This window comes from Tachyglossus aculeatus, chromosome 10, assembly GCF_015852505.1.
Source record: "Tachyglossus aculeatus isolate mTacAcu1 chromosome 10, mTacAcu1.pri, whole genome shotgun sequence".
NCBI lineage: Eukaryota > Metazoa > Chordata > Mammalia > Monotremata > Tachyglossidae > Tachyglossus > Tachyglossus aculeatus.
The window spans coordinates 38091507-38105116 of NC_052075.1; the positions used below are offsets into that span (position 1 = coordinate 38091507).

The following is a 13610-nucleotide window of genomic DNA, read 5'->3' on the forward strand; positions in this document are numbered from 1 at the left end:
AGTTGGGATCCTGAACACTTCATATCTCCTTTTTTTTAAAGGATGACTAGTCCAGTCCCTGGGACAGTGCTCCCTGTGGAAACAGTAGGAATTGAGGTGGAGGAGTGGGAGCAGGGAATGACAGAGTGTGGTTTAATGGAAAAAGTACTGCTAAGGGAGTCAGAGGGCCTAGGTTCCAATCCTACCTCTGCTAAATAATAATAATAATAGTAGTAGTAGCAGCAGCAGCAGCAGCAGCAGCAGCAGCTGTGGAATTTGTTAAACACACAAGGCAATTGGGTTAGTCATAGTCCCAGACCCACAGTGGGCTCATGGTCTTAATCCCCATTTTACAGAAGAGGGAACTAAGGCATGGACAAATGAAGTGATTTGCCCAAGGTCTCACAGTAGACAAGTGGTGATGCTGGGATTAGAATCCAGGTCCTTCTGACTCCCAGAGCTATGCTCTATCCACTAGGCCACACTGCTTCTCCAGCAAGTGACTTGCCTGCTGGGTCACCTCAGTTTCCTCATCTAGAAAATTCATTGATTCATTCATTCATTCATTCATTCATATTTATTGAGCGCTTACTGTGTGCAGAGCGCTGTACTAAGCGCCTGGGAAGTACAAGTCAACAACAAAATAATAATAATGATGGCATTTATTAAGTTCTTACTATGTGCAAAGCACTGTTCTAAGTTCTGGGGAGGTTACAAGGTGATCAGGTTGTCCCACAGTGGGCTCACAGTCTTAATCCCCACTTTTACAGATGAGGTAACTGAGGCCCAGAGAAGTTAAGTGACTTGCCCAAAGTCACATAGCTGACAAATGGCAGAGCTGGGATTTGAACCCATGACCTCAGACTCCAAAGCCCAGGCTCTTTCCACTGAGCCATGCTGCTTCTCCTATACCAATTCAATACCCGTTCTCCCTCCCTCTTAGTCAGTGAGTCCCAAGTGAGACAGAGTCCGTGTCCGATATTGTCTATCTACCTCAACGCTTAGTGTGGTTCTTGGAAAACGGTGAGCACTTAATGATGGTATTTGTTAAGCACTTACTATTCATTCATTCAATCGTATTTATTGAGCGCTTACTGTGTGCAGAGCACTGTACTAAGTGCTTGGGAAGTACAAGTTGGCAACATATAGAGACAGTCCCTACCCAACAACGGGCTACCAGGCACTCTACTAAGCACTGGGCACGGTACTAAGCACTCAAAAATACCACAGTTATTAGAAGAAGAAACTTAGGTAGTTTGCTTTTTGCTCTATCCAGGCCTCCAACATTACCCCTGCTCCCTACCCCAATTGTGATACTCCATCCAGACCTCAAAGTGCAGTGAGGTCTCGGTGACCTTGCGTGAGTTTCCTCCTTGTGAACCACTGACTGACGTTGTTCCCCTAGATAGTGTTTTTTCCCTAGAGGACCCTGCCTTCCTTCCTGGCCAGAATTACATTTAGGGAGCATGCCCCAGGACTTAGTCCGCATCATCCTGCAGTCTTCAGATGTTCTTTTCTGCTGCTGGTGCCCACAGAATCCCAACTCCGGTCTCTGCTGTCCTCTAGTGGATATGGGGTCTTCCCAAGTCTAACGTCGATTATCATGTTTTACAAAACGAGGAGAACTCAGGACATTGGAAATTGCTTTCTTTTTGAAAACAGTGAACTGTCCTCACCATTAGGAGAAAATGATAAAGATTGGATTGGTCAACTTTCCTCTCCCGGAGAAATGACAGGAGCCTTAGAATGCGGGCCTAAATGATCCTCGGTGGGTAGGGACTGTCTCTATGTGTTGCCAACTTGTACTTCCCAAGCACTTAGTACAGTGCTCTGCACACAGTAAGCGCTCAATAAATACGATCGATTGATTGATTGATCTTAGATCTTTTGCTCTCTCATCAGTCAGGCGTGAGGTCTTTGAGAGCAGAGAGTCTGAAGATTCTGGTTTCTAATACCGGCCCCGCCACTTGTCTGCTGTGTGACCTGGGGCGAATCATTTCACTTCTCTGTGCCTCAGTTACCTCATCTGTACAAGGGGGATTAAGAGTGTGAGCCCTATGCGGGACAGGGACTGTGTCCAACCTAATTAGCTTGCATCTACCCAGGGCTTACAACAGTGCTTGACACATAGTAAGTGCTTAACAAATACCATCATTATTATGAATAGTTGCGTAATTTTCTATGCTTCCCAGGGAGGTTGGACAAGACCCATTGCTAAGAGAGCAGAGATTTTGACGTGGAGAAATTTATTGCATGCATGCAGCGAAAAACAGCAGTACATGCGGAAATATGTGCAGGCAATCTACCTAGACCGACACTATTAATAAAATAGACTTACCAATGGCTCTGAAATATAAATCATTCTCACAGATTTGTACTGCATTAACAACTCCTGAAACACAGTTAGCTTGGTAACTAATCAATCTTTCTCTTTCATCCTAATGTTGATCCTTTGCAAATACTTCTCATTAGACTTCCAACTTTTTAAAAATCAGCCACCCAGAGTTCAAATTTCCACATCCTGGGTTTGATTCTCTCTGCTCAGTGCTCCAACTTGCCCCTCTAGCCAGCAGGAATACAGTGGATTATCACTAAGGGTAGGGGGTCTGTGGCTTGAGATTTCCTGAAAATATTATTATTCTATAACTAGCACAGAATCAGAATGGTTTCTTTTTTTTTGACCTGAGGCTCTGACTATCCAGAAAAATGGAGTCCATAAAGCAAGATGAATAAATCTATTCTTTGAGAGAAGCAGCAGTATTCTGGTCACTGTCATTCAGATGACTCAGAATTCAGAGAGGCTTCAGCCTCACACTCTTTCAATGAATCAATCAATCAATCGTATTTATTGAGCACTTACTGTGTGCAGAGCAATGTACTAAGCGCTTGGGAAGTACAAGCTGGCAACATATAGAGACAGTGCCTACCCAACAGTGGGCTCACCATCTAGAAGGGGGAGACAGTCCACAAACATGTGGTTAAATTCCTTGATGGCAAATTCTCTCCCTCTTCACTGTAAGCTCACTGTGGGCAGGGAACGTATCTAACTCTGTTGTACTCTCCCAAGTGCTTAGTAGAGTGCTCTGCACATAGAAATGCCAATGATTCATTGATTGATTGAATTAGGTTCCAATCTTGACCCTGCCAGGCTGCTTTTATCAGCCAATCAATCAGTGGTATTTATTAAGTGCTTATGGTGTGCAAAACACAGTACTAAGTGCTTGGGAAAGTGCAATACCACAGGGTTGATAAATGCAATTCTGCCCAAAAGGACCTTAATAAAATCTTGTCTTGCCTTATGCTGTCGAGTCGTCTCCGACCCATAGCAACACCTTGGACACATCTCTCCCAGGACACCCCACCTCTCTCTCCCAGCACAGGGGAGTTTTGACTTGTGGCAGATTGACTTCCACTCTTTAGCCACTTCCCAAGCTAGGAATGGAATGGGAATGCCTCTGCTTGACTCTCCCTCTCCTAGTCGAGACTGGTAGGGTACTGGAAACTCTCCAGGTGCGACCCTGAGAGGGGCTTAATATGATCAGCTCTCTCTAATAAAAATCAACATCTGGCTGGCCCAACGCTCATGCCTTGGAGCTACTCCTTGTCCCTTGGGCTCGCCTTGGCAGAATTAGTATGGCAGCAGAGTGGACCACGGAAAATTTCAGGTGGAAACAGCACTGATAGATGCAATGTCTGTGCTGGCGATAAACCACTTCCCTGTGAGTCCATTATTAAAAAGTACAAATCAAATGGACCCCCCAAAAAGGATGTGAACTCATGAACTATTAATGATACTCTAGTGGAAATGAATATCTCTTTCAAAGTGCTTCAACTTCCTTGAAGTCTTTGGTGGTTTTCTCCTGGGATTCAAAAGAACAAAAAATGCATTATGCTATTCCCTAGAGGCATAAATCTCAAAGGGTTGGTTTTGGCCAAACTAAAAGAGAATTTTCCATAATTTGCATAGATCAGCTTCTTTCCCAGGAGTATGAACCAAGGCAAGCTCCTTGTGGACAGAGAATGTGTCTACCAACTTTGGTATATTGTATTCTCCCGACTGCTTAATATAGTGCTGTGCACTCAGAAAGCACTCAATAAATACCACTGATTGATTGATTGACTGATAAAAAGAAGCTTTGGTTTCTACAAAACTAAACCCCTGGGTGTGACACTTGCTCTCTGGGAATTTTTGCCTGGAAGGGCATTACTGCCTGAGTCCTCGATTTTTGTTCCAGAAATGTCAGGCTAATTGCCCCTTACTTGTTCATCCTTTTGTGCTAGGAATAACTAGGGAAGAAAGAGCTCTTTATCTTTGCCATGGGCCAGCGGCTTTATTTATTTATTTATTTCTAGACTGTGAGCCCACTGTTGGGTAGGGACTGTCTCTGTATGTTGCCAACTTGTACTTCCCAAGTGCTTAGTACAGTGCTCTGCACACAGTAAGCGCTCAATAAATACGATTGATTGATTGATTGATTTAGAGGTCTACAAATCCATGACTTCAAGAAGCAATGGGGGAAAATATGGGCATGGAAAAAATGCTGATTGGCCAATCAAGACTATCTTCTAGAAGCTCTGGCTAAGCTTCTCTCCCCCCTGCCCCACTACTCACATAAGATGTGGCCATGGTGAAAGAATTCAGCATTAGGCCTGCTGTAAGTTGTGATCTCTGGCCTAGTAGGTAACACAATTGCACAACTGTCAATCTGCCTTTGCCAGTAGGGTGGCCATTTGACCAGAACTGGACAGTCCAGTTTTCAGCTTCTCTGTCCTCAGTGTGATACAGCTGCACTACCAGATGCCCTGAAGTCTGGCATTGGCCTAATTTTATAGAACAGTTTATAGGGCACAGGCCTGGAGGTCAAAGGAACTGGATTCTAATCTCAGCTCTGCCATTTGCTGTGTGACCTTGGGCAAGTCACTTTGCTTCTCTGTGCCTCAGTTACAGCGCATCTGTAAAATGGGATTGAGACTGTGAGCCCTACAAGGAACAGAGACTGTGGTCCAATTCAGTTTGCTTGTTCAGTTTCTGGCACGTAGTAAACGCTTAACTAATACAACAGTTATCATTATTATTAACAAGTAAATCATCAGTGGTATTTACTGAGTGCTTATTGTATGCACAGCACTGTATTAAGTGCTTGGGAGAGTACAATATAACAGAGTTTATAGACATGTTCCCTGCCCACAACGAGCTTACAGGCTGGAGTGGAAGGTTTCCCTCCACCTCGGCTCTTTCCACCAAGTTCCATGGCCCAGAAGCAGTGCCTTCATTTACAGGACCTTGTTGCGGGGATGCATTGCTTCCTAATCCAGATGGGGATTCCAGAGTCCCTCTGGATAAATGCTTTTGATTTGGACAGACTTTTGCAAAATCAATCAATCATATTTACTGAGACCTTATTATGTGCAGAGCACTGTACTAAGCACTTGGGAGAGTGTAATACAACAGGATTAGCAGACGTTTGCCATCCATTAACCTCCCTGCCTGATGTAACATGTTATAATCACATGTGCCTGGGTGTTCATGAGGGCCATTCATTCACTTATTCATTCATTCAATTGTATTTATTGAGCGTTTACTGTGTGCAGAGCACTGTACTCAGCACTTGGAAAGTACAATTCAGCAACAAATAGAGACGATCCCTACCTAACAAAGGGCTCACAGTCTTACTGGCTATACCAGGGGTCAGTCAATCAGCTTCTTCTCCCTTCTACTACCGTCTCTATATGTTGCCAACTTGTACTTCCCAAGCAGTTAGTACAGTGTTCTGCACACAGTAAGCGCTCAATAAATACAACTGATTGATTCACAAAGAGCAACCTCCCACTGTTTTACTAAGCAGTCCACTAGAACTCCAGAGCATATTATACACAAATAGCTCTCTCTGTAATCCTACACACTGGCATGACCTGTTTGACATCTTTGTTGTTTTCTCAAAGTCTCACAGGGCTAGGAGGGTACAAGGGGAAAAGCACGACAGGCAGTCTTTCCACTAGACAGGAGGGCTGACGTCAGAACTCCTGGGGTAAGAGTGGTTGGGTGAGGTAAGAGGTCATTTCTCCAAAAGCATCAGCTTTGCTTGGTACTGTCCTTGCCTGGAGTTAGGGTTGCCTTGGGCAAATTCTTACCAAAAACAGCTTTTTCCATTAGGAAAATAACGTCTCAGGAAGTGTGCTCACCTCGGGCATAAAGTACTCAAATTTTTTTCAAGTTGAAACCGGGATGGGGTCGGGGGGAGAAAAGGAGAGAGTGCTCTTTCCACTAGGCCATAGAGCTTGATTAACTTAGGGCAGACTTTGGGGCTGCAGGAGAAGGGGCTTGAGGAATCTCTAGTTCCTCCCCTCCTTACCTCTCTGCACCAGGCTCCCAGTAATGCCCTGGCTCATAGCTAGTCAGATCTGTAGTCCAAGAAGTGTAAATAATATTTCCAGATCCAGTGGCCCTGAAAATGGTCCCTGGACTATAGAACCAAGAGCAGCTGCTCAGTGCACCAATGTCAGTAGAGACCAGAATGGATGGTGGTCTCAACCCTATGGACTGTTGAAAAACCAGGTGAGGTTTAGAATTGGAACCTGGTAGCCCCTGCTCTTCTTTCCCCTAAAACAGCACCTGAGGAAAGACACTTGACTCATATGGGCTGGCATGTCATCATTTCTGGTTTCAACATTTCTTTCTCAGTGTTAGCCCAAAGGGGAAAATTTACTCGACTCTGTGGCGAAGAATCCTTTTTAATTAAATAAAAACCTATTTTTAACGCAAGCAGAGTAAATGTAGCAGAATTTGTATTTTTATGGGACACAATGAATGACTGTGTCATTAACAGTGGATATGGAGGTGATTTTCTTTTCTCATACTTTAGAGGAGCAAGATGAAATTCAGGAATGACTCTCAACTTTCCAAGAATGCCAGAGATTGATAATGAAAGGAAACACTGACATCCCTTTTTTCCTTTTATACATTAAGCAAAATCTAGGAATTTTAAAGTAGGGGAATGACAGTGATTTTTTTTCCTGAAACATTCCAGGTGAGTTGGAAACATGAAGTAAGAAAAAATGAAGTCACGTCTCTTGAGATGAGGTAATTGCTCATATCAGTTCCTTGTCTACACTGCCACTTCTTCCATCCCTCTGAAAAGATAAGGACAGCAAGACTGCCATTCTCCACTCTCCAAGTGCCTAATTGATCGAATGTATTTATTGAGCATTTACTGTGTTCAGAGCACTGTAATAAGTGCCATCAAATCAGACCCGGATTACTAGCGACCCTTCCTTAACCAGAGTCAAGGTCCATATTGAGCATTTGCTCCTGAGAATTCTAGCAGGTGGATTAACCTATTAGGCACTCACTCAATCAATCAGTGAATCAATGATATTTGTTGAGCTCTTACCACGTGCAAAGCACTGGACTAAGCTTGTGGGAAAGTACAATATAAGAGAGTTGGTCGACATGATCCTGGCCCATGAGGAGCTTACAGTCTATGGGGGAGACGTATATTAAAATAAATTAGGGGAAATAGTAAAATGCCATGGAGCTGGGGTGAATATCAAAGTGCTTGAGGGGTACACAGCCAAATGCATAGTCGATGCAGAGGCAGGGGGAATAGGGGAAATGAGGGCTTAGTTGGAAAACTCTATCCCAAAACTCTGAGGGTAGAAGCTTCCACTAGCCAGGAGTCCAACAAAATGGGACAAAAGCAGGATCCTTCTTTTCCACTGTGGTCGAAAGTACTTGCCATAGGAACATAGTCTAAGGCATTTAACAGTTCTCCCTATCTCAGACTAGAGAACTGGTTTTCATAATCCTGGAGAGGAATGTCACCCAAGATGATTTCCCAGAGAAGACTGTCCACCCTGATTGCCTCTCACTCTCAAATGTTTCTCCCTTTGTGTTTGGAGGCCACAGGTTTGCAGGAGTTGGCAGGAGTAGGAGAGGTAGGGGAATATTTACACCAGACTTCTTGCCTCTTACGAAACACTGACTGTGTCTTCTGCTTCCATACCCAGCAGAACTTGCTTACAAGAGCAGAAAGCAGGGTCCTCTTCACTGTAGAGTTCTGGCCTCATTTCCAGAGCTTATCTGAATTTTTGCAACTTCTATATAGGAAGGGTTCCAACCAAACACACACAGGCTAGGTCTCCCAAGGACAAAACCTATATTCATTTGTAGCTTCAACATCATTTTTTTTCAATTGAAAGTATCCAGATTATTGTTGTGAATATCTATTTTTAACCTGAATTGTTGGAAGAATGTGGAAATATGGATCTGCACTGAGTCAAAAAGATTTGAAGTTCCTCTTTGATTTCTCTCCTGCCTTTATGCCAAAGCGACTGAAAAAGCATAAGTCCAAAGTGATATTTTTCCTATTTTATGTGGCTTTTGGCTTTTGACCAAGTTTTCCTGTGGCTTATGATTCTTCACTGTTAATGATGGTATTGACCAGAAACCTCAAAAGGATAGTATATTTGTGTGAGAGTTTGTCCTGCATTTAAAGAAGCAGAACACTATCATTCATCAAAACATCCATGATCAGAATTATCAATTGTCTGGGAAAATTTATCTTTTAAGCAGAATTTCTGTATCTGCTGTACTTATCTGGCCTCACAATGTGATCTATACACTGGAAGATCATTTATTCTAACCCGTTTATTTTCTTCTGTATGAGCGAAATGATTGTCGCTCTTGCTATATGAATCTATTAGGGAGCCTCTAATAAAATCCCATGCCCTCTAGGTACCAGTGCCATAACAGAGTACACAGGCCCATGTGAAATAGTAAATACTATCCCCAAAGTATGCATTCTCAATGAAAATGATGTGAAACTTCTATTTATCATCCCATCTCCCTCTGTTTAATAGTAATGACAACTCAAGGCAGACTCATTTGGGCCCAATCCATGCATTTTTCCAAGGGGAAAATAATAAATCAATTTTATTGAGTGCTTACTGTGTGCAGAGCACTGTTCTAAGTGCTTAGGAGAGTAAAATGAAAAAGAGCAGGTAGACTTCATCTCTGCCCACCAGGAGCTTACAGTCTAAAGGGGAGACACATGTTACAATAATTTACAGGGTCTGCCAGAGTGTAGGGCTATTCACATAAGTACCGTGGGATTGGAATTGGTGGTGAGTATCGAAGTGTTTAAAGAGAACAGACTCAAGTGAATAGGTGAGTCAGAGTAGATGGTAAATAGGGTGGGGAAATGAGGGGCTAGGGAAGGCCTCTTGGAGGACATGAGAAACAGTGTGGCCTAGTGGAAAGCACAGAGGCCTGGAAATCAGAGGACCTGTGTTCTAATCCCAGCTCCAAAACTTGTCTGTTGTGTGATCTTGGGCAAATCAATTAAATTCTCCGTGCCTCAGTTACCTCATCTGTAAAATGGAGATTAAGACTGTGAGCCCCTTGTAGGACATGGACTGTGTCCAACCTTATTATCTTGCATCTTTTTACCAACACTTCATGCAGTGCCTGGCACACAGAAAGTGCTTAACAAATAGTGCTTAAGAAAATAGGATTTTAGTTGGGTTTTGAAGATGGGGAGCGTGGTGATCTTTTGAATATGAAGTGGAGGGGAATTCCAGGCCAGAGGGAGGATGTAGGCAAGGTATTGGTGGTGAGACAGACAAGACTGAGGTACAATGAGTTGGTTGGCAGTAGAGGAATGAAATGTGTGGGCTGGGTTGTAATAGGAAGTTAGTGGGGTAATGTTGGAGGGCAAGATTTGATTGAGTGCTTTTATAACTGATGGTGAGTAGTTTTTGTTTTGTGGAGATATATGGGTAACTGTTGGAGGTTTTTGCGGACTGTGGAAATATGTACTGGCATCAGAGTGAAATTTAGACTGGAGAGAAGAGATACAGGAGGCAGGTAGGTCGACAAGGAGGCTAATCCAGACTGCCAATATGTTGATCAAAGCACTTACCTTATCCCTCCTTGGTTACTGCATTAGTCTTCTCACTGACCTCCCTGACTCCTGTCTCTCCCCACTTCACTCTGCTGCCTGGATCATTTTCTTAAATACCCTTCAATCCACAGCTGCACACTACTCAAGAACATATTCAATCATTCGAAAGCTTTCTAGGGTATCAAGTAATTATTTTATACCAATACTCAGAGGAGCTAGCTGAACACAGAAAATAGATTTCTCATTAAAATGTTCTCAGGATGAAATGGGAGAATAAAGATATTGGAGCCACCAGGAGCTTGGTCAACATAGTCACTGAAAAACATAAATTTTAACTATTGTTACTCATTAAGCATTTACTATGTGTCAAGCACTGTTACAAGCACTGGGATAGATAAGAGTTAATGAGGTTGGACACAATTCTTGTTCTATGTGAGGCTCACAGGTTAAATAGGAGAGAGTGAGAATTAACCCCAGACTAAGACCCTCTTTTCCTCAGCTCCCCGTCCCCTCCGCATCACCCCAACTTGTTCCCTTTGCTCTACCCACTTCTCTCTTGCCCCAGAACACTTGTGTGTATATGTAAATATCTATAATTCTATTTATATTGATACCTGTTTGCTTATTTTGATATGTATATATCTGTAATTCAGTTTATTTATATTGATGCCTGTTTACTTGTTTTGATGCCCGTCTTCCCCATTCTAGACTGTAAGCCCAGTGTGGACAGGGATTGTCTCTACTGCTGAATCGTTCTTTCCAAGTGCTTAGTACAGTGCTCTGCACATAGCAAGTGCTCAATAAATACAATTGAATGAACGAATAATTCCTATTTTACAGATGAGGTAACTGAGGCACAGGGAAGTTAAGTGATTTGACAAGGTCACAGAGCAGACATGTGGCACAGCTGGGATGAGAACCCGGGTCCTCTGATTCCCAGTCCCATGGTCTTTCCACTAGGCCACCCTGAAATCCTGTGTAGATTCAATCAATACTATGGCATACATACTATGGCACACATACTATGGCACCTACACATGAACACTGTTTCCACAACCCAACACCTAATATAGAAACAAAGGAATTTAAGCTCCTCAAGGGCGAGGATGGTATCTTCTACATCTATTGCACACTCTGAAGAGCTTAGTAAAGTGCTTTCCAAACAGTAAGCACTCAATAAATACAAATGAATGACTGATGGAATGAATGCTCACAGTGGGCATTCAGTAAATACTATTTATTGATTGACTGACTTATGTAATTTGAATTCTGGCACTGTCGCCAACCCTAACAGATTCAAAGTTGCATGATCCAGATCCTTTGGCTTCCTCTTCTTCCTTTCCTGTTATTTTAAATGGTTTTACCACTCCTCCAACTTCATTTCCTTTACAGTAGCTAATTTAGTTAGAAGACCATTTCTGAACAAGCCAGGAAGCAAGTCTGCCAAGGGAAGCTGTGGCAAGAGAGAGATGGAGATTTCAGGTCCATGCTTTCTGCCACTTGCTGCCAAATTATTATTATTATTATTATATCTGTGTTTACTGTGTGTACTAAGTTCTGGAGTAGATGCGAAAAGGGAGGAAATTCCAGGCCCGAGGGAGAACGTGGGCATGGAGTTGGTGGCAAGATAGAGGAGACTGAGGTACAGCGAGTAGGTTGCCATTACAGGAGCCAAGTATGCAGGCTGAGTTTTAGTAGGAAATCATATTTTCCATCAGTGTTCTTTCCCCTCATCCTCTTGCCAAATCCAGGCTGACTGGCCATGGGAGAGTGAGTCAGCAAGCAGGTACCTTTACCTTTGGCAGCTGTTCTTGACTGGGGCCATTCGGGATGCATGAAGGAGGACCCAAACTCACAAAAAAAACCATCTGCAGGTTTTCAATAAGATGTCTATCAGCCAATTTATATTCACTACAGCCAAACCACTACACAGGAAATTCTCTTTGCCTTGAAAATAAGCATGAAAACATTTTCACTGTTAAAAATGGGGCTGATATAAGATTGTGTTTCTCCAAGAGGGCATTTGTTTTGTCCTACACAGACTCAGCCATTGTTAGTTACTCGAGTCAAAACACAAATAAACTCTTGGATATTTAAAAATGTCTCAGCTTTCCACTTAAAAGCATATAAAGAAGTTTGTTTTTTAAATGGTATTTGTTAAGCATTTACTTTATGTCAGGCACTGTACTAAGCAGTGGGGTAAATACAAGCTAATAAGATTGGACACAGTCCAGGTCCCACGTGGGGCTCACAGTCTTAAATCCTATTTTATGGATGAGGCAACTGCATCACAGAGAAGTGACTTGCTCAAGGTCACACAGCTGACAAGTGGCAGAGCTGGGGTTAGAACATACGTCTTTCTGACTCCCAAACCTGTGCTCTATCCATTAGGCCATGCTGCTTCCCCACTTAATTTCCTCACCTAAAATTGTCTTAAAGGAAATAATACTTGGAATTTCTGTGGAACTTTTGTTTTCCGAAGCACTTTCTTGTCATCAGTTGTCTCATTTAATCCTCCCAAAATCCCTGCAAGGAAAGGCAAGACTAATTTCCCCCATTTAACATAAAGGAAATGGGAACACAGTGAGCTTAATTCGTAATAGTAGTAGTAGTACCCATAGTAAAGCACTAGGAAATAATTTGCAGATGAAAAGCAGGCACGGTCCCTGGGGTTCACAATCTAAGAGTCTAAAAATGAGCAGGTTGGTGATAGAGAAGCAGTGTTGCTCAGTGGAAAGAGCCTGGGCTTGGGAGTCAGAGGTCATGGGTTCCAATGCCGGTTCTGCAACTTATCAGCTGTGTGACTTTGGGAAAGTCACTTAACCTCTCTGTGCCTCACTTACCTCATCTGTAAAATGGGGATTAAGACTGTAAACCCATGTGGGACAACCTGATCACCTTGTAACCCCCCCACCAGTGCTTAGAACAGTGCTCAGCACTTAGTAAGTGCTTAACAAATGCCGTCATTATTATTAGACATACAGAGGTGAAATAACAAACAAAAGACAAATGACGCAAAAAGACACTGTCAAGAAGAAATACCAAAGGAGCTATTGAACACTGTAGCTAGGGGAATAATTTCCTATCCTTCCCAGCCCAGGCAGGGCTGTTCAACATCTGGAATGCTGGTCACCCCAACACCAACAGTTTACAAGTTCAGAAGGCCTTATACTACCTCTTTACCCTCACCCTGCCCAGTGAAGAGATCCCTGGTTCGAGGGGTCCCTCCTGTCAGGGAACCAACTTGACCTTATGTAACCATTTGTCAGCACCCTGAAAGTCAGCGCCAGAGATGGGATTAGAACCCAGATCTCTTGACCAGTCCCCCCGTCTCCAGGCTTTTCCATCTGGACCACACCACCTCCCTAGAAGGTAATAGATTGAATTCAATCATATTTTTGAGCATTTACTGTATGCAGAGCACTGTACTAAGCACTGGGGAGAGTACAGTATAACCGTAAACAGATACATTCCCTGCCCACAACAAGCTTACAGTCTAGATATTAAACTGCCACAAAGAAATATCTCTATCCAGTAGAGGAAGTACAAATTTTGTTTGTTGTCTTTTGACAAGAAAATGTGCTCATGTTTATTTAAGCCCAACTAAAAGGGGTTTCTACAGTAAAGTGTTATTATTCCTGTCAAAGATGATTTTTGGACTCTCATTTTATTATTCATTCATTCCATCAATCGTATTTATTGAGCACCTACTGCGTGCAGAGCACTGTA

The 13610-nt window shown here is 42.9% G+C and overlaps 1 protein-coding gene and 1 non-coding gene across 2 annotated transcripts in view; one reads left to right on the plus strand and one right to left on the minus strand.

The window, feature by feature from the left end:
• KCND2 (potassium voltage-gated channel subfamily D member 2) overlaps nucleotides 1-13610 on the plus strand; it is a 397394-nt gene that overhangs the window by 245322 nt on the left and 138462 nt on the right. The gene's annotated exons all lie outside the window — the stretch shown is intronic.
• On the minus strand, nucleotides 3370-3507 carry LOC119933777. Its single transcript, XR_005452649.1, has one exon. It is a non-coding gene; the product is annotated as a small nucleolar RNA SNORA7 (small nucleolar RNA).